The following is a 21,845-nucleotide window of genomic DNA, read 5'->3' on the forward strand; positions in this document are numbered from 1 at the left end:
GGTAGTCTGCTAATGAGACTACAAAACAGAGAAAACAAACCCTTAACATTTATAGACCATTGCATACATAGTCTCAAGATTAATGACAGTTTGTCTCCTTGTTAAAAGATGAGACAGCACCATTTGCTGTTTGTGCTTTCATCCTAAATTCACCTGGTGATTGGGGTGGCCATCTGTGCTATTTCTCTGAAGGAAAAGTAAAACATCCTTAATTTCTTATTTATTTATTTGGCTGCACTGGGTCTTCATTGCTGTGCATGGACTTTCTCTAGTTGTGGCGAGCTAGAGCTGCTCTCCAGTTGCGGCGCACTGGCTTCAGTAGTTGCGGCTCGTGGGCTCTAGTGCACAGGATTAGCAGTTGTGGCGCATGGGCCCAGTTGCTGCGTGGCATGTGGAATCTTCCCAGACCAGGGATCAAACCTGTGTCCACTACATGGGCAGGTGGCTTCTCAGCCACTGGACCATCAGGGAAGTTCATTTCTGGGAGAGGCTGAAACTAATTAGGAGAAGTTTGGTGACATGGGCCTCAGTATCAGTGACTCCATTTTGAGCATATTTTCTTGTTTTAACACCAGTTCTTCTTTAACACCAGTCTCAAAGCATGAGACCTTTGGTAGGTAATGTTATGATTTTATGCGGAAATAAACCCTGCATCTGTCTCTGGAAGCTTGTAAATATGGGGATGGAAAATGATATTGAATGGCATGTAAATTCTGCTCGGAAGCTAAGGAAATTCAGTGGCCTCTCTTTGAGATTCTACCTGAGCTGTCCCTCCCGTCTTCTGAAGTTCAGGGTAACCTGAGACTTGGCTCCTAAACTGCTTACTGGAGGTTCAGATCTGTTGATGGCAGCTGAAGTGATTGAGTATTGCTTACCAGTAGTTTGAATTCATTTGCTGTAATCAGCTCTTTTTTTTGGCTGTGCCATATCCCAGTTCTCTCATCAGGGATTGAACCTGCACCCCTGCAGTGGAAGTGCAGAGTCCCAACCACTGGACCGCCAGGAAAGTCCTCAATAAGTAATTTTTAAAATTATGGTACTTAATTTTTTTCAGACAGTGTTTCTCAAATGGTCACTCTTCAAAAAGTTTGTTTAGAATTTTTTTTTTTTAGATACAACTTTGCAGGAAAATATCTGTTATATTAATTGGTGTGTTGCATGTTGTAGAATATTGTATTGTGTAGAAGGGTCTCAATTAATGAAAAAAGAGAAGCTTGATTCATTGTTCATTGGTGAATGAAAAGAGATAAGGAAATTTTAACTACAGTTGACCCTTGAACAACATGGGTTTGAATTGCAAAATCCATAGGTTTAGTATAGGCAAGTTATTAAACAAACAGTAAAAAAAAAAAAAAGACAAAAAACACCAGCAACTATACCAGTCTCCAAAAGGGAAAATCAGAATGTAGAGTTGCTGCAATGTAGTATCAGAATGACAGTGATGTAGTAGTATCAGTTGTATCAATGTAGTATCAGTTGTTCAAAAAAAAGTTATAAGACATGAAAAAACAAGAAAGTGTGACTTGAGCTCAGGGTGTAAAAGCATTCTATGGAAGCTGACCCTGAGTTGGCCCAGATGTTGGACTTAGAGGACAGAGACTCCAAAACAGCTCTTACAAATATGTTCAGATAACTAAAGGAAACCATGTTTAAAGAGTTAAAGGGAAGTATGATGACACTGATCCTACAGACACATAATCTGAATTAAGAGAGCATATAGAAGAGAACCAGGTACCAACTCTGGAGCTGAAAGGCACAATAACTGAAATGAAGAATGCTTTAGAGGGACTCAGTAGCAGATTTGAGATGGCAGTCAGACTTGAGAAAGATCAGTAGAAATCATCCAATCTAAAGAGCAGAACAAAGGTGGAAGGCAAATTAAGAGAGCTGCAGATGTCCACAGGACATCAAAGGTACCAAGCTTTGGGAGTCCCAGAAGAAGAGGAGAGAGAGAATGGGGTAGGAAAAAAGTATTGAAGAAATAATGTCCTAATATCTCCAAATCTGATGAAAAATGTTGTCATTAGTTTCCTATTGTTGCTGTAATAAGTTACCACAAACACAGCGGCTTAAAACCCCACAAAGCTATTATATTATGGTCTTGGTGGTCAGAAGTCCTAAAATCAAGGTGTCAGCAGGCCATGTTCCTTCTGTAGGCTCTGGAAGACTGTCCACTTGCCTCCCCCCTTCTCCAGGCCACCAGCGTCCCTTGGCCCAGGGCCTCCTCACATCACTTCAGCCTCTTGTTGCTCAGCAGTTGTCATATCTACTTTATGACTCAGCCCTCTTCCCTTCCTTGTGTGAGGATTCCTGTAATTATACTGGGCCAGATATATTCAGGATAATCTCCCCATCTCAAGGTACTTAATTTCACTACATCTGAAAGTCCCTTTCACTGTGTCAGTCAGGTCACATACTCATTGGTTCTAGAGGTCTGTATGTGGAATCACCCCATCTTTAGGGTGTATTATTCAGATTACTATACACATTAATATACACATCCAAGAAGCCCATGTTAAATATAAAGATGCATATAGATGGAGAGTGAAGGGATAGACAGAGCCATGCCAGCACTAATGAAACAGGACTAGCTATGTTAATTTTAGAGCAGACTTCTGAGTAAGGACAGTGATCAGGAATGAAGAAGGAGATGGCATAATGATAAAGGGGTCAGTACTCTAAGATGACGTGACATTCATGAATGTGTGTGCACCTAACATCAAAGTGTCAAACTACATGAGGCAAAAACCAATAGGACTCCAAAGAGAAATAGATGAATTAGTGTCACCGGAGACCTCAGTACCACTTATTGGAAATGGACAGATCCAGTGGGCAGAAAAGCAGTAAGGACGTCTTCCAACTCAATAGTACCATCAGTCACCTGGGTATCACTGACATCTCTAGTCTGCTTCATCCCACAACAGTACATCACATATTCTTCTGAAGCTGGGCCATGTTCTGGGCCATAAAAACACACCTTAACAGATTTAAAAGAATAGAAAACAGACTCTCCGCTCTGAGATCACAATGGGACTAAAGTAGAAATCAGTAACAGAAAACTGGAAAATCCCCAGATACTTGCAGATTAAATAATGCATGTCTAAATAACACATGTCAACAAAGAAATCTTTAGAGAAACTTAAAAATATTTTGAACTCAGGGAGTTCCCTGGCAGTCCAGTGGTTAGGCCTTCGTGCTTTTACTGCCGTGTCCCGGTTTCAGTCCCTGGTTGGGGAACTGAGATCCCACAAGCTGCACAGAGTGGTAAAATTTGGGAGGGGGGAACTAAATAGAAATGAAAACACAGCTTATACACAATGTGGAGGAAGTAGTGAAAGCAGTACTTAGACAGAACATGTATTAAACAAGAAGATCTGAATCAGCACTTTAAACTTCCACTTTAGGAAACTAGCAAAAGAAGAGCAACTTAAATCCAAAGTAAGCAGACGAAAAATAATAGAAACTAGAATGGGCCTGGGACAGTCAGGGGACTTGCTCTGCAGTAACCTGGCCTCAGGTACCATCGAAGGTCCGAATCAAGGCCCACCCACCTTGCTGCCCATGAAGATGCCATTGCCACTTGACATTGGCCAGTTTGTTCCTCTTGGTGTTCTATTTGGTGGTATTTTTTTAGCTAGTTTTACTTTGCGAGGTTGATACTTAGAGTGTAGCTAATTATTCACTTTTCTAACCTTATTTTAGCAAAGCTGAGCATGAAGGAGAAATTATAGAAATGCTCGAAGAGAAACACACAGCAAATTCCCATATACCCTCTGCCCAGTGTCAATCCCGGTGTCAAAGGCATCGGCATTTTGTTACACTGGGAGCAAAGAAACTTAAATCTTGCATTTCCTGGTTCATAAATTTGATTTTAAAATGTGTTTGCTTTCACCTTATTCTGTGGCTAAGCTTATTAATGCTAACATGACCAGAAAAATTTTGTTATTTAACAGTATATATTGACTTTCTGGTTTAAATGCAGTTTAAAAAGATAGCCTTTTTGTTGTTACATACTCTAACAGTAAATGTGGTGAAAGCATAAAAGACATTTTTGATTTTAAGGTTGTGTGTGTTTTTTTTCTTTTAATATAAGCTCTGGAATTTGCCAAGTAATTTTTTCCAAGCCTGAAAAGGCTCTGGGTGAGAAATATGGGGGGAAATCTGTGTGGGGAAAAGTAAACCTGGCAACAGTGTTTGTTGAGATAAACAGCTTGACTGATGGCTGCTGTGGCCCTGACCTTTGGCAACAGGGCTGTCCTTGGGGAGTGATTGGTGGGATGCTGGAAATAGTGACAGGGCCCCGGCAAGGCTATTTTTAAGTGAAAGCTTAGCCGCTGGCTCTGGAAAACCCTCTCTGGTTACTCTGCTTCTTTAGTCCTTCCAGGATGGAGGGTCCTTTCCATATTTTTCTGGCATTAAAGTGAGGATGCTCTAAGTGGAAGCATTATAAAAACTGCCTCCAAGTAAAGGGCCTTTCATAGTTACATTTCACAATTATGTTTTCAGTTCTAAAAATAACTTGGAGTTGGAAATCGGAGTGAACCATCATCCTAAGTAAATTGTCTAAGAGAGAACAGTGGGCCAAGGCAAATCTATCCAAGTCCATGAGGAAATTAATTTGTTAGAATTTTTAAATCATCTGATTCCAGCCACGAACCAACTTGAAATTAGACAGCATTTAATGTTTTATCCTTTATGAGTGACATACTTAAATATTTTTTATTGTAATAAAATATACATAATTTAAATTTACATTGTTAACCATTTTTCAAGGTCTAGTTCAGAGGTGCTAAATAAGTTTATAATGTACCACTATCCCCACCATCTGTCTCCAGAATTCTTTTCATCTTGTAAAATGGAAACTTTGTACCCATTAAAACACAGCTCCCCATTTCCTTCCCTGCCCCCAGCACCTGGCAACCCCCAATTTTCTGCCGCTAAGGATTTGACTACTCTAAGTAGCTCATGTAAGTGAACTCATAGTATTTGCTTTTGTGTCTGGCTTATTTCACTTAGCATAAACGTCTATAAGATTCATCCATGTTATAGCATGTGTCAGAATTCAGCTTTTCAAGCTGAATTGTGTGTATATATCCTATTGTATTCATGTATCACATTTTGCTTGGGTAGTCTCTGTTTTATCTGTTGTGAATAATACTGCTGTGAACATGGGGGCACAGGTATTTTTTCAAGACCCTGCTTTCAGTTCTTTTGCATGTGTATCCAGCAGTAGAATTGCTGGATCATATAATTCTATTTTTAATTTTTTTGAGGAACCTCCGTAGTATTTTTTCCAGTGGCCATACCATTTTACATTCTCACCCACGGTGCATAAGGTTCTAATTTCTCCATATCCTCCCACTTTGCATTTTCTGGTTTTTTGATAGTGGTCATTCTAATGGGTGTGAGGTGGTGTCTCACTGTATTCATAGTTATTATTTGCATTTTACTAATGACTAGTGATATTGAGCATCTTTTCATATACTTACTGGCTGTTTTTATATCTTCTTTAGAGAAATGTCTATTCAAGTCCTTTGCCCATTTTTGAATCAGGTTGTTTTGTTTCGAAGTTTAGGAGTTCTCCATATTAGATATTTGCTCTCCTATCAGATATATGATTTGAAAATATTTTCTGCCACCCCGTGGGTTACCTTTTTACTCTGTGAATAGTGTCTTTTAATGCACAACACATAAATTTTCATGAACCAGTGTATCTAGTTTTTCTTTTGTTACCTCTGCCTTTGGAGTCTTATCCAGGAAATCATTACCAAGTGCAATGTAAAATCAGCTTTTGCCTGTTTTCTTCTAAGAAATATGCTTTAGGTCTTACATTGAGGTCTCTGATCCATCTTGGGTTTATTTTTGTAAAAGGGTCCAATTTTGAACTTTTGCATGTGGATATACAGGGTTTTTTTGTTTTTTTTTTTAATTTTTTGTTTTTGGCTGTGCCACACAGCATGAAGAGGGCATGAGATTGAGCTCGTGCTGCCTGCAGTAGAAGCATGGAGTCTTAACCACTGGGCCACCAGGGAAGTCCTTGGATATCCGGTTTTCTCAGCATCATTTGCTTAAGACTGTCCTTTCCCCATTGATTTGTCTTGACATTCCTATCAAAAATTATTTGACCATGTATGCAAAAGTTTATTTCTGGCCTGTCTATTCCATTGGTCTATGTCTGTCTTTGTGCCAACACACTGCTTTGATCACTCTAGCTCTGTAGTTAGTTTTGATATTAGAAAGTGGTTCTTCCACCTTTTTTGCTCTTTTCCAAGATTCTTTTGACTGTTCGGTTCCTTTGAGTCTCCATGTGAATTCTAGGATGAGTTCTCTTTCTGCAAAAGACATAGTAAGGATTTTGATAGGGACTGAATTGCATCTGCAGATTGTTTTGATTAGGATTGACATTTTAATAGTAATAAGTGTCCCACTTCATGCACATGGGATATGTTTCCATTTATTTATGTCTTGTTTAATTTCTTTCAGCAATATATTGTAGTTTTCATTGTATAAGTCTTCACCTCCCTGATGTATTCTTAAGTATTTCATTCTTTTAGTGTTATAGTAAGTGAAATTATTTTTGTAAATTTTTTCAGACTATTCATTTTTCATGTATACAGCTTTGTGTGTGTGTGTGTGTGTGTTGACTTTGTGTTCTGCTGGTGAATTGATTTATTCTAACACATTTTATTTTACTTAAAATTTTTATGTATTTATCTGGCTGCACAGGTCTTAGTTATGGCATGTGGGATCTTTAGTTGTGGCAATGTTGTAGCCACGCGTTCTGGGAAACAAACTCACTCAGAAAGACAATGCAGATAGTGGAATGCAGTTTATTACACCGGCGAGTCCGAGGCAGAGTCTCCTCTTAGCCAAGGACCCTGACCAATTTTTGTGAAAACCTTATATACCTTAAGTGTACATGCTCAAACCTACCTTCCCAAATTCTCTGAAACTAGTCTGAACAAAGGAAAAGAAAGATACAATCAAAGTTAACCCGTGATTTGTATGTCTTAAACCTGTGATTCATATGCCTTAAGCCAAGCAGGACTCCATCTTGGGCCGGACTGTGGACTTTGAACTATATGCCCAGTATCTATGGAAATGACATACCAACTGGAAAACCAGACCCCCGGGATGGAAGAGCCCCAGGGCTCGTACCTAGATTCTCCATAGCCTAAAAGAATACCCTAATTATCTGTGTAACCGAACAGAATCATACATTCTATTATGCTAGTTGGGATATGACCACAGGCCTTTCAAGATGGAGCCTGTTCTGTCTGTTTCTTCCTTCAGCAAGTGAGACTTTTTAGTTGCAATATGTAGGAAGATGACACAGTAGAAGGATGTGCGCTGCTCTTCTCCTGCGAAAACTCAAAATTACAACTTGCTGCTGAACACCCATCGACAGGAGAATGTTGGATTCCACCCAAAAAAGATATTTCTCATCCAAGGGCAAAGGAGAAGCCCCAATAAGATGGTAGGAGGAGTGAAATCACATTTAGAATCAAACCCCATACTCCCCAGAGACACTCAGAGGTCTCAAACAAAAAACCTTGGGTGCAAAAAAAAAAAAAAAAACCTTGGGTGCACCAGGACCCAGAGACCCCACAGAGACTAAGCCAGACCTGCATCTGAGTCTCTCTTGTGGAGGCATGGGTCAGCAGTGGGCTGTTGCGGGGACAGGGGCTCTGGCTGCAGCAGACCTGGGAGGCACCGCATGTGACATAAATCCTTTAGGAGGAGGTGGCCATTAGCCACCCCATAGAGCCACTGAGCAGATGACCCACAAACTGGAGAACAATTATATGAAAGAAGTTCTTGCACTGCTGCGAGAGTTCCAGGACCCACAACAGATTCACCAACCTATGGATCAAGCAAAGGGACTGAGTACCTCCAAGGAATTTGACTTTGGAGGCCAATGGGATTTGATTACAGAACTTCCACAGGACTGGGGAAACAGACTCTTGGAGGGCACAAACAAAACCTTGTGCACACCAGGACCCAGGAGAAAGGAGCAGTGACCCACAAGAGACCCACAAGAGAAAGAACAGCATGTATATTATCTATGGTGAAACAGATCACCAGCCCAGGTGGGATGCATGAGACAAGTGCTTGGGCCTGGTGCACTGGGAAGACCCAGAGGAATCGGGTGGAGAGGGAGGTGGGAGGGGGGATCGGGATGGGGAATACGTGTAACTCTATGGCTGATTCATATCAATGTATGACAAAAGCCACTGAAATGTGAAGTAATTAGCCTCCAACTAATTAAAAAAAAAAAATTTAAAAAAAAAAAAAAGAGAGAGACTGAACCAGACTTGCCTGTGAGCATCCAGGAGTCTCTGGCAGAGGCGTGGGTCAACAGTGGCCTGCCATGGGGTCAGGGGCACTGAAGACAACAGTGCTGGCATAAGTCCTTTTGACCTCAGGCCAAACAACAGGAAAGGAACACAACTCCGCCCATCAACAGAAAATTGGATTAAAGGTTTATTGACCATGGTCCCGCCTATCACAATAAGACCCAGATTCCCCCACAGCCAGTCCCTCCCATCAGGAAGCTTCCTCAAGCCTCTTATCCTTATCCATCAGAGGGCAGACAGAATGAAAACCACAATCACAGAAAACTAACCAGACTCATCACATGGATCACAGCCTTGTCTAACTCAAAGAGACTATGAGCCATGCCCTGTAGGGTCCACCCAAGACAGACGGGTCATGATAGAGAGTTCTGACAAAATATGGTCCTCTGGAGAGGGGAATGACAAACCACTTTAGCATTCTTGCCTTCAGAACCCCATGAACAGTATGAAAAGACAAAAAGATGACACTGAAAAATGACCTCCCCAGGTCGGTAGGTGCCCAATATGTTACTGGAAAAGAGTGAAAAATAGCCCAAGAAGAAATGAAGAGGCCATGCCAAGGTAGAAACAATGCCCAGTTGTGGATGTATCTGGTGGTGAAAGTAAAGTCTGATGCTGTAAAGAACAATGTTGCATAGGAACCTGGAATGTTAGGTCCATGAATCAAGGTAAATTGGAGGTGATCAAACGGAGGTGATAAGAGTAAACATCAACATTTTAGGAATCAGTGAACTAAAATGGACCAGAATGGGTGAATTTAATTCAGATGACCATTATATCTACTACTGTGGACAAGAATCCCTTAGAAGAAATGGAGTAGCCCTCATAGTCAATAAGAGAGTCTGAAATGCAGTATGTTGGTGTGGTCTCAAAAATGACAGAATGATCTTTGTTCATTTCCAAGACAAACCATTCAATATCACAGCAATCCAAGTCTATGCCCCAACCACTAATGCTGAAGAAGCTGAAGTTGAATGGTTCTATGATGACCTACAAGACCTTCTAGAACTCACACCAAAAAAAGATGCCTTTTTCATCATAGGGGACTGGAATACAAAAGCAGGAAATCAAGAGATACCTGGAGTAACAGGCAAGTTTGGCCTTGGAGTACAAAATGAAGCAGGGCAGAGAATAACAGAGTTTTGCCAAGAGGGCTTATTGGTCATAGCAAACAACCTCTTTCAACAACACAAGAGATGACCCTACACATGGATAATACTTGGGCCACCTGATGTGAAGAACTGACTCATTGGAAAAGACCCTGATGCTGGGAAAGATTGAAGGCAGGAGGAGAAGGGGACGACAGAGGATGAGATGGTTGGATGGCATCACTGACTTGATGGACATGAGTTTGAGTAAGCTCCGGGAGTTGGTGAGGGACAGGGAAGCCTGGTGTGCTGCGGTCCATATGGTCACAGAGTCAGACACGACTGAGCGAGTGTACTGATGTAGGATCTAGCTCTCTGAACAGGAGTCGAATCCGGGCCCCCTGCATCAGAACATGGAGTCTTAGCCACTGGACCACCAGGGAAGTCCTCTATTCTAACACATTTTATAACACATGTTTTTTTGTGTGGATTGTAGTCTTTAGGGTTTTCCACAAACAAGATCATCTCATCTGCAAACAAATAATTTTACTTCATTCTTTCTAATTTAAATGCCTTTTATTTCTTTCTCCTGCCTAATTGTTCTGGCTAGAATTTTCAGTACTATGTTGAATAGAGGTGGTGAAAGTCAGCATCCTTGCTTTGTTCCTGATCTTAGAAGAGAAGCTTTCATTCTTTTATCATTGAGTCTGATGCTTGATGGAGGTTTTTTAGTATATGACTCTTAATTGTGTTGAGTAGTTTCCTTCTATTCCTATTTATTGAGTGCTTGCATCATGAAAGGGTGTTAAGTTTTATCAGATGCTTTTTCTGCATCAATTGAGAGGATCATGTGTTTTTATTTCCTTAAGTTGATGCAGTGTATTACATTGCTTACCTTCATACGTTGAACCAATCTTACATCCCAGGAATAAACCCCACGTGGTTGGGATGTATAATCCTTTTACTATGCTGCTAAATTCGGTTTGTTAGGGTTTTTTTGTTGAGGAAACTTTTGTGTCACTGTTCAAAAGGGATATTGGTCTGTAGTTTTCTTACAGTGTTTTTTCTTGCTCATCTCACGGAATGAGTTAGAAAGTGTTCTCTCCTAAAACGCGGGAGTTGCAGCTGGCAGCTGCCCTGGGGTAGGCTGTGTGCCGTGTGGCCAGCACGCCTGTTTGAGTGGTTTTGACTTTGAATCAAAGCTTCAGGTGAGGCTTGTCCTCTAGACAGGCCACCTTATCACAAGTCCAGTCATTTAATTTTTGTTTCTTTTTTTATCGTCGGTCTGTCTGTCTGGGCTGTGAGCTCCATGAGGTCAGAACCTGTGTCTCACCGGTCCATTGCCCTACAGCCCTGGCCCGCCCAGCTCCTGGTGCAAATGGCAGCCCATGTGCCATAGATGAATGGGTAGGCCAGAGCCATCCCGGAGCTGAGCCGAGAGGCTCTGCACATGACATGTGGATGGAAAGTAGAGAGCTTGGCCTTTTTGCTGAACGCCCTTCAAGGTGGCTGCCTTGAAGGCGTGCAGTTCCTATCTGAAATCCTCTCTGAAAGTGCTTTTTTTCAGTCACTTTATGAGTCAGCAGGATGTTAGTGTTTACAGAGTGTTTCCCATGTGGTTTCTCATTGGAATAGTCAGCCCCATTTTGTAAGTTAGCACAACTTAGTTGCAGAGAGTAAATCTGCTCGTGTGTCAAGGACACAACAGGTGAACTTGAACTCCCCTCCCCAGTGCCAGCTTGGTACTTTTTCTGCTTTATCCCTGCGGTGAGCACCTTGTGTGGTTTCTGTTGGGGTGATGGTGCAGGTCTGGTGTGTGTTCTAGGAAGAGGGCAAGGTCACGTGGGTATCTTCTAGTAATACTAAATTCATTTTATAAAAGCACATTAGAAACCAAAATTGTTTTTAGTGACACGGTGTCTAGGCAGCTATCGTCGTGTTGTTTTTAAAAACTGAAGGAAGACTTTGGCCGTGATAAACAGTTAGCCTCCAGCATCCTGTCCTTGTGTCAGCAGTGCACCCTGCAGGGTCCGGAGCTGTGTTTGGCACCCTTCTTCCCACCTTCCCTGACGGGCTGTGGGCAGTCCGCGCTCAGCATCTTACTGGAGAGCAGTGCCCACTTCAGCGTGGTTGCTTTTCCAGGACGGGACACCCCGGAGCTGGTCTGAAATACTCCCAGGCCTTCCTCTTGGTTCTGTCTTCACTAATGCTGGCCTGCACTCCTTTAAACTGGGGGCCCTAAGGCTGGCATCTCAAAATACACCCCACAGGCCACTCGTCCGTGGCTCATTCCAGCATTCCAGGGAGGGCCTGCTGACCTGAAGGTATCCTCTGGCCTCCGGTCTGAGTCACTCGGCCTCAGGTCAAAAGACCAGAGAAGATTCGGTGTCAGGACCTGCCACTGGTGAAGCGCCTGCCGCCTGAGGTAGGTGCTATCTTGTCTTTCCTGTCAAAGATGGCCTTAGCTGCTGCTTCTCGTACGCTTAGGACCACAAAAGAGTGGCTTCACTCTGTTCTTACTTTCTGAAATTAGATATGTATTTTCAGATATGGGTCACAAGCATGACCTGTAGCTTAGGTCACCTTTAGCAGAACAGCTGTGTGGAATTAAATGTGGGCTGTGGGAACGGGAGCCTGACTCCTGTTGCTGCCAGGCCCCTCCTTGCCGTGTGGCCTCAGTGTCCTGCCGCCCGGTTGGAACCCCTCTCTACCCTTTCGCCCCATTTTCCTGTTCTTAACATGACAAATTATTTCATGACTGACCCTTACAGACCTGAACTCATCATTATCTTTGACTTTGGAGGGTTCTCAGATCCCTGCCTTTGATTTTCAGATGTGACTGTTAATGGTTTAATTTCTGCGTGTGGTTTTTGAGTGGATTCTGACAACCTGTTTTTATTGAAGTTTCAGTTTATTTTATTTTTGCAATTGAGAAAAGAAAGGGATCTTAGGAGCAGATTCCATCTGTGAAATGCAGTGTAGGATTTTGACTAAAAAGGATGGAAAATGGAACAGATGGCATAGGAGGTGACAAGTCTCCTTCAAGTTGATTCCTCAGAGTTCCAGATTGAGGTTCTGAAAGCGTGTCTAAAGGGTCTCACTAGAGAGCAGGAGAGCAGTGCACACCCACAGCCTTCCTGCCGCCTGTGAAGGGGCTTTTCCACCTTCATATGCTTGACTTGGGCCTGAAAACACCAGCCGATCCTGGGCTCCTGACTTGTCCTGGAGAGAGTGAGTGTGGCTCTCCTTTGCTTCCAGTCCAGGGGACACCTGGCTGGTGTGTGCCCCGCCTCCTCTCTCTCCGCGTGCTTCCCATCCTGTCTGACTGCACCTTGTGCTATAAGCTCATCTCCAAATGCTGGGACTCGTGGGCAAGATTTTTTTCCCCATGCCCCCCCCCCTCTTTTTTTTAACCCCCAGTCTTGTATTCCATTTCTATCTACAACTAGCAGTTAAGCATTTTGATTTAAAATGCAAAACATATAAGCATGTTATGTGCCATGTTAACCCCCGCCTCCCGCCCCGTCGCCAATACATACCCTTTGGTTTATATAGAGGATTTCTTTCCTGATCAGGAAATATGGCCAGCCGAGCCTCAGTTCTTTTCTGACCTTTTGCTCAGAGAAGGCCCAGACACCGTACCAAGGCCGCGAGGCTGAGTTACTTCTCTGTCTCGCTCTCTTGGCCGTCGACACCAGTGGGAGTGAGACAGAAAGGAGTTGGCACAGCTGCCTCTGAGAGTCTGGGAGACCCAGGGGCCCATTGATGTGGCTGTGTGCACTGCAGAGCAGAATGAAAGTTGGGAAATCTTTAAGAATTTGAGAAACTCCCAGAAAGAGGTGAGATTGTCAATGTTTGCAGCTTCACCTATTCAGGGAAGTGATGCTGAAATTGAACCTGACTCTAAAATAAGTGGCTTGCTCTGGGGTGTCCCTTTTCCCACCATCGTCCTGAGCTACTGGGCAGAGTTGGTGCTGGTTTCTGGTTTACTTTACATTCTGATTTCGAGAACTTGCCAGACTGAAGGCAGGTGCGCTCTCCTTACAGAAAGTGGGCTGAGAATGGACCCCCTTAACCTGGTGCTGTATTTGCCTCGGGCAGAGTGGTCCCCGGGGCCAGAAGACCCAGGCTGGCGTGCAATGTTGTGTCAGGTGCTCAAGGAGCACCAGATGTGTCCAAGACGGTGTGTGGTTTCTCTTCTCTTTATGTCAGAGATGCTGACGTGGGCTTTGAACAGGTGCATGGAGCTGCGTTTGTGTCAGTGGTGTGCTTTGCTGGGTGAGTTTATCTTCACCCTGCTCCTCCCTGGCTGTGAGAAAGGGGTAGACGGGACATTGCAGTCCTTGTCTGCTTTCTCCTTGCTGTGTCAGCCTCCGTGACTGCTCCGGCAGCCACATTTTCTCTTTTTGTTTCTAAACTTTGATTTGGTGTTGTGTTAACTTCTGCTGTACAACAGAGTGACTCAGTTATATATATACTTCTTCCTATTCTTTTCCATCATGGTTTATCACAGGATATTGAACATAGTTTCTTGTGCCATACAAGTAGGACCTTGTTGCTAATTCATTCTATATATAGTAGTTTGCATCTGCTATTCCCAAACTCCCAACCCTCCCCTCCTCAACCCTTTCTCCCCCTCGGCAACCACAAGTCTGTTCTTTATGTATCAGTCATTTCTGTGTTATAGATGTGTTTGTTTGTGTCGTGTTTTAGATTCTACATAAGTGATATCATATGGTATTTGTCTTTCTCTTTCTGACTTGCTTCACTTAGTATGATAATCTCTAAGTCCATCCATGTTGTTGCAAATAGCATTATTTCATTCTTTATGTGGCTGAATAATATTCCATTGTGTGTGTGTTTGTGTGTTGTATGTATGTTGGGGTCCTTTAATGGACCGGAACCTGGTGGTCCGGAGTCGACAATGAGAAAGTGAAAGAAGGAAAGAGGCTAATATTCCCTGGGTTACACAGCAGGCCTCCACACTCCAGGGAATCAGCCAGAAAGAGAGATAGAGAGAGAGAGAGAGAGAAGGACATGGGGACCCAAGTCTCTGGTGGAACAAGGGTGCTTTATTGAATTCTGTGTGAGTATATATACCGTAATACAAAGTAGCTTCTTCAGATAAAGATGAAGAGACCAGACTTTACAAGTTACCAAGGAAGCAAGGAGGAATAGAGGCCATAAGGCCAAAAGACAATCCATATCAAAAGAGGGTTGTAAATAATCCCTTTCACCAAATGGAAAAGCTAATGAAGGACATCCTATGCAAGCATCCCATCTCTCTGATCTCAGTCCTGGGAGCAGCTTGCCAGCTCCTCTTGCCCCTAACAGGGACTGATAAGGAACAGAGGGCTCAAGAGAGATAGGAAACAGCACACAGGAATCCTACTGTTAAACATTCCCTGATAATTCCCCCTATTTTATTATATTTGTAAAAAAGGTCCTGACCATTTGAGTTTGTTTAGTTTTAACAATTTTTGCAGAAAGGCAATGGTAAACAACAAATATAATTGTCAAGACAATCGCCAGAGTTACAGTTCCAGACCCAATGCTATGGATGATGCTTTGAAACCATCCTCGTGGGTCTAGCCCAGATAATTGATCAACTAGTTGTTCAGCTAAAATTTCCAGATTAGTGCATGAGGGCAGACTTTTAGAGAAGGTATCAAAGATTTCTTTTTGCAATAATTGTACATTCGGAGAGGCATTATCATGTATATTTTGTAAATGAAATTTGATTTGCTCCCAGTTATAGGCAGTATGATTGAATTGAACAGGAGTAACAGACTGGTTCCAAATAGGAAAAGGAGTACGTCAAGGCTGTATATTGTCACCCTGCTTATTTAACTTTTATGCAGAGTACATCATGAGAAATGCTGAGCTGGAAGAAGCACAAGCTGGAATCAAGATTGCTGGGAGAAATATCAATAACCTCAGATATGCAGATGACACCTCAGATATAGCAGAAAGTGAAGAGGAACTAAAAAGCCTCTTGATGAAAGTGAAAGAGGAGAGTGAAAAATTTTGCTTAAAGCTCAACATTCAGAAAACTAAGATCATGGCATCTGGTCCCATCACCTCATGGGAAATAGACGGGGAGACAGTGGAAACAGTGTCAGACTTTATTTTTTGGGGATCCAAAATCACTGCAGATGGTGACTGCAGCCATGAAGTTAAAAGACGCTTACTCCTTGGAAGGCAAGTTATGACCAACCTAGATAGCATATTAAAAAGCAGAGACATTACTTTGCCAACAAAGGTCCGTCTAGTCAAGGCTATGGTTTTTCCAGTGGTCATGTATGGATGTGAGAGTTGGACTGTGAAGAAAGCTGAGTGCTGAAGAATTGATGCTTTTGAATTGTGGTGTTGGAGAAGACTCTTGGGAGTCCCTTGGAATGCAAGGAGATCCAACCAGTCCATCCTAAAGGAGATCAGTCCTGGGTGTTCATTGGAAGGACTGATGCTGAAGCTGAAACTCCAAAACTTTGGCCACCTGATGCAAAGAGCTGACTCATTGGAAAAGACCCTGATGCTGGGAAAGATTGAAGGCAGGAGGAGAAGGGGACGACAGAGGATGAGATGGTTGGATGGAATCACTGACTCAATGGACATGGGTTTGGGTAGACTCCGGGAGTTGGTAATGGACAGGGAGGCCTGGCGTGCTGCAGTTCACAGGGTCGCAAAGAGTAGGACATGACTGAGCGACTGAACTGAACTGACTGAACACAAAATTGAGTAGAATTCCAATCACATTTTAGTATCACTTGTTTTTGTACATCTATTAATTGATCTCCAGCCCATTTGATGGCTGTTTTTAGTTCCTGTATTTCATCTTGAATATCCTCATCTATCTGAGCCTGAGTGACCCACATAGTATAAGCATCTTTAGTACAATTTTGGGTAAAATTATGTGTTTGAATTGAGGTTTGTAAAGCAACGCCAGAGACGGCAGCAGTAGTGCAAATAGCTATTAATCCCCAAATGCCAAGAATCAGCCATCCAATGAATCATTTAGATTGTTGAGTGATTTAGTAAGTAACTGGGAAGCAAGCCCGGCCATGGGACCTTCTTCCCAGGGCCATTGGAGATTTACTGGTAACCACAAATTACATCAAGATTGAAGAATCAAAAGGGATTTATTTCTTAAGGAAATAGAAGAGTTAAGACAGGTATACAATTTGCAATTTATACAAGTTACAGAACATAAAGTTTTATTAAATTGTAAGTTTCCTATAGCTAAAACAAAAGGAAGGAGAATACGAGCTTGTCTGAAATACGATTGATTATAGCGAAAGAAATAATTACTATGACTACGACTGATCCCTGTGAAATGTCCGGTCCAAGTTCCAAGTTCTTCAGTGCTCGCAGCAAGTTGCCATATGTCCCATTGTTGAGGCCCAGTTTGTTTATTGAGGACGATCCGAGGACGAGGGGGTGCCATTCCACCGTCAAGTCAGCCAAGCAGTCCTTTGTCATGGTAATGTTCCATTGTAGTGTTAGTAACTTTCCAAGCGACTTGAGTAGAATAATCACATAGTGCTGTTAATGTCATCTGAGCAGTTCGACAACCACATACCATGGGGTCCCTAATAGACAATGGTGTGACTAGCCACAAATATTAGTTTTTCTGATTTGGCTTGATATTTGTCCCAACGAACAGGAGTATATTTAAAGTTCTTATAAGTAAACCCTTCACATAATATTCTTTGTTCTTTTCCTAGAGTCTCAGTAGTGTTGACATGGTTTTCAGAAAAAGAAAGAGTGGTAAATAATCCAAGCAATGTCCAAAAGTCTTCTTTTGGAGGCAGGACGAAAGCCCAAGCCCAAGTTTGTCGGCTGACAAACTTTTTATGCATAATTTTATGCATAATTCCCCTGGGCCCAGGCACAATGGAAGGACTTCACAGCCTAAAGAAATGTTAATTAGTTTTCCCTCCTCCCCAGGGTGTGAGGGCCCCTTCATGTTCCAGGGAGGGGGCATATGGGTGGAGTCATTGTTTGATACAGTGGGTCCTTTCTCTGTCCATTCTAAGACCTGCAGTAAGGGGGGTTGGGTAAGTAAGCCCAATAAGTGTGATTAGTTATTACAGCTTGAGCGGGGGAAAGCACAAGCATTGCCCCCAAAAGATTTTCAGGACTCCGAGGCATTCCCTGTTGAGAAACCAGATTTTCAGCTTTATTAGTAAGGGTTTTTATTTGTCCCCAAGAGGGGAGATCATAAGGTTTGATGCTGCTGAGGGCAGTGCTTCCTGGAGATCTTCAGAGCTGACATGGCCCATATTGGAATTTCTTCCTCCTGGAGTTTTTGTTGTTTTGTCTCCATTTTGAATGCTGGGGGCCCCCTTGGGTCGAATCTTCCAAAGAGGAAGCCATGTGAGTTTGTTGGATCCATCTGGGGAAATACAAGCATACCCTTTTCCCTCTAAGATTAATTTTCCAGATTTCCATTGTTTATTGAACCCGTCTTGATACCAAATGGGCAGAGGAAGAGAAGTGTCCTTCAATTCCTTGAAATGTTTTTCTGCTCTTGTTAAGATATCTTCTTGTGGTACGTTTAAAAAATTTAAAGCTGTATTAACAATAGTTATAGGTTTGGAGAATATCTTATGTTGGAATCTAGTAAAGTCTGCTTTAGATAAGACAGTAGTGTTCCTGTGTATTCCCCCTTTTAAAATTTTTTTATTTGCAATTTTAGTGTGTGATGTGCTCTTTCGACTATGCCTTGTGCCTGTGGATTATAAGGAGAACCTGTGATGTGTTTAATAGAAAATGATTGTAAAAATTGTTTAAAGTATCTAGAAATATAGGCAGGGCCATTGTCTGTTTCAGTAGAGCTAGGTGTTCCCATTACAGCAAAACAAGCTAATAAGTGAGTTATAATGTGTTGTGTAGCCTCACCGCAAAGAGGTGTGGCCCAGATAAAAGAAGAATTTGTGTCGATACAGACATATAGGAAAGAAGATGGAGAAAGTTCAGGGCAATGAGTTACATCCATTTGCCATAGTTCATTAGGTTGCAAACCGTGAGGATTAATACCTTATGCAACGGGTTGAAGATGCAGGGGTCTGCAAGTAGAGCAATTATTAATAATTTCTTTAGCCTGGCGGTATGGGATTTTCCATAGCTGGTATAGGGAGCCAGCATTGTTGTGTAACAGAACATGCTGTTCCTCTGGAGTAGCAAAGGAAACCAGTTTATCAGCCTGCTTATTATCATGAGTCATGGGGCCAGGGAGGCAAGAATGTGCTCGAATATGTGTAATATAAATGGGAGAATTGCAATTTCTAATAACAGCTTGTAGTTCAAAAAAGAGTTGTTGAATAATAGTTTGATTGGAGTTTATGGTGGAGGAGCATTTGGAGCAGCCAGGGCAGGGCTTGTAGGAAAATTCTGAAATATTTTATGTTGTTCTAATTAGGCCTTTTGTAAAGTTTCATCATCTAATTCATATTCATGTAATAAGTGTCCTGTCTGTTGTCGAATATTGGGAGGGCTAGAAATGCCTTGAAATGGCAGAATTACAGCTTTAATGAGAGTCAACAGGGGCCAGAAATCAATTGGAATATTTTTTCCCCATCTGGTGGCTCGTTCAACATTCTCTTTGACCCGGTGCCAAATTTCTAAATCAAAACTGCCTTCATCAGGGAACCAGGGATTATGTTCAACCATTGTTTGAAGGCAAACCTCTATTTGCTGGCATGAAACCAAAAGTCCCTGAACTTTAAATAAATGATGAAGTAAAGTAGAAAAGTGATGGGGCCTTCCAGCTGTTTGACCCATGTCCTTGTACTTACCAACCTCAATAGGCCCTGAGTCACTCCGTCCAAAGTACCGTGCATACCAGGTCCCTGTTCAGGCGCCATTTGTTGGGGTCCGAACCTGGTGGTCCAGAGTCGACAATGAGAAAGTGAAAGAAGGAAAGAGGCTAATACTCCCTGGGTTACACAGCAGGCCTCCACGCTCCAGGGAATCAGCCAGAAAGAGAGATAGAGATAGAGAGAGAAAGGACACAGGGACCCAAGTCTCTGGTGGAACAAGGGTGCTTTATTGAATTCTGTGTGAGTATATATACCTTAATACAAAGTAGCTTCTTCAGATAAAGATGAAGAGACCAGACTTTACAAGTTACCAAGGAAGCAAGGAGGAATAGAGGCCATAAGGCCAAAAGACAATCCATATCAAAAGAGGGTTGTAAATAATCCCTTTCACCAAATGGAAAAGCTAATGAAGGACATCCTATGCAAGCATCCCATCTCTCTGATCTCAGTCCTGGGAGCAGCTTGCCAGCTCCTCTTGCCCCTGACAGGGACTGATAAGGAACAGAGGGCTCAAGAGAGATAGGAAACAGCACACAGGAATCCTACTGTTAAACATTCCCTGACATATGTATACACACTACATCTTCTGTATCCATTCATCTGTTGATGGACATTTAGGTTATTTCCATGTCTTGGCTATTGTAAATAGTGCTGCTCTGAACGTAATGATGATCTTTCTGAATTATAGTTTTGTGTGGGTGTATGCCCAGGAGTGGGATTGCTGGATCACATGGCAGCTCTAGTTTTAGTTTTTTGAGGAACCTCCATACTGTTTTCCATACAGGCTGCACTAACTTACATTCCCACCAACAGTATAAGAGGGCTCCCTATTCGCCAGACCCTCTCCAATGTTTGCTTTTAATCGTGGCCCTTCTGACTGGAGAGAGTTGGCCCCTCACTGTGGTTTTCATTGGCATTTCTCTAATGATTAATGGTGATGAGCGTCTTTCCATGGGCCTGTTACCCATGGACGTCTTCTTTGGAGAAATGTCTATTTAGGTCTTCTGCCCATTTTTCGATTGGGTTGTTTGTTTAGTTGTGTGAGCTGTTTATATATTTTGGAAATTAAGCCTTGTTGGTCACATCATTTGCAAATATTTTCTCCCAGTCTTTTTTTTTTTTTAAGTCTTTTCATTTTGTTTGTGGTTTCCTTTGCTTTGCAAAAGCTTGTAAGTTTGATTAGGTCCCATTTGTTTATTTTTGCTTTTATTTTTATCTCTTTGGGAGACTAACCTAAGAAAACATTGGTACCATTTATGTCAGAGAATGTTTTGCCTGTGTTTTCTTCAAGGTGTTTTATGGTGTCCTGTCTTATATTTGAGCCTCCCTGATAGTTCACTTGGTAAAGAATCCACCTGCAATGCAGGAGACCCCAGTTCTATTCCTGGGTCAGGAAGATCCATTGGAGAAGGGATAGGCTACCCACTTCAGTATTCTTGGGCTACCCTTGTGGCTCAGCTGGTAAAGAATCAACCTGCAATGTGGGAAACGTGGGTTCAGTCCCTGGGTTGAGAAGATCCCCTGGAGAAAGGAAAGGCTACCAATTCCAGTATTCTGGCCTGGAGAATTCCATGGACAGTCCATGGGTTCACAAAGAGCCAGACACATCTTATATTTAAGTCTGTAAGTCATTTTGAGTTTATTTTTGTGTATGGTATGAGGGGTGTGTTCTAACTTCATTGATTTACATGTGGCTGTTCAGCTTTTCCAGCACCACTCACTGAACATACTTTTTTCCGCTGTATTGTATGTTATTGCCTCCTGTGTTGAAGATTAATTGTCCATAGGTCTTTTTTTTTTTTTAACTTTTACTTGCATTTATTTTTTGTGGCATTTATTCCCAAGCCATATGTTTTTGTTTCTTCAGTTTCTTCTGGGATATCTTTTTCTTCTGTGCAACCTCCTCTTCTGGTTTAGGAGCAACCTGTTCTTTTTCAGTAAGGATCATCTTAATGTGGCAGGGAGAGCTCATGTAGGGGTTGATCTGACTGTGAGCTCTGTAAGTCCTATGCCACCTCTTGGGGGCTTTGTTCACCTGGATGTGCCCAATGAGCAGAGAATCTACATCTAAGCTCTTAAGTTCAGCATTACTCTCTGCATTTTTCAGCATGTGCAGTAGAAATTCAGCACTCTTTTTGGGCCACCGACCCTGTGTCCAGCCCCACTGTTTGGCCTGTGCACACCTTCCCAATTCCACCGATATAACAACGGAATGGCACACATTGCTTCTTTGAAGTGACATCCTTCAGATACTTGGTGCCTTTTTGGATATTCATACCCTTTATGGCCTGGGCAGTTTTACAAATGTTCTTACAGTGAACACGAAGATTTGAACCTCTTGATTTGCATGATTTAGTGGGGTTTGCTGGGTCGAGTGAATAGTGCACCATTTTTAGGGGTCCTCTCAGGGTGCTTACTGGGAAAATGTCTGTAGGTCTTTGAATTTATTTCTGGGCTCTCTGTTCTTTTCCTGTGATCCATGTGTCTGTTTCTGTGCCAATACCATGCTGTTTCGATGACTGTAGCTTTGTAGTATTTTCTGAAGGCTGGAAGGTTTATGCCTCCTGCTGTGTTCTTTT

At 42.4% G+C, this 21,845-nt stretch overlaps 1 protein-coding gene and 1 pseudogene across 3 annotated transcripts in view; one reads left to right on the forward strand and one right to left on the reverse strand.

The window, feature by feature from the left end:
• Positions 1 to 21,845, forward strand: part of DHRS7B (dehydrogenase/reductase 7B) — a 44,215-nt gene that overhangs the window by 7,155 nt on the left and 15,215 nt on the right. Inside the window, exon 1 of one of the 3 annotated variants that reach the window (XM_043904097.1) lies at positions 11,751 to 11,870. The exons of the other annotated variants lie outside the window; for them this stretch is intronic. The gene's annotated coding sequence lies outside the window, so the exon portion shown is untranslated. Of the gene's footprint in view, positions 1 to 11,750; positions 11,871 to 21,845 lie in introns of those variants that run through there. 3 annotated transcript variants of the gene reach the window in all.
• On the reverse strand, positions 21,101 to 21,656 carry LOC122694833 (annotated as a pseudogene).

This window comes from Cervus elaphus, chromosome 5 (assembly GCF_910594005.1).
Source record: "Cervus elaphus chromosome 5, mCerEla1.1, whole genome shotgun sequence".
In the NCBI taxonomy this organism is placed as follows: domain Eukaryota; kingdom Metazoa; phylum Chordata; class Mammalia; order Artiodactyla; family Cervidae; genus Cervus; species Cervus elaphus.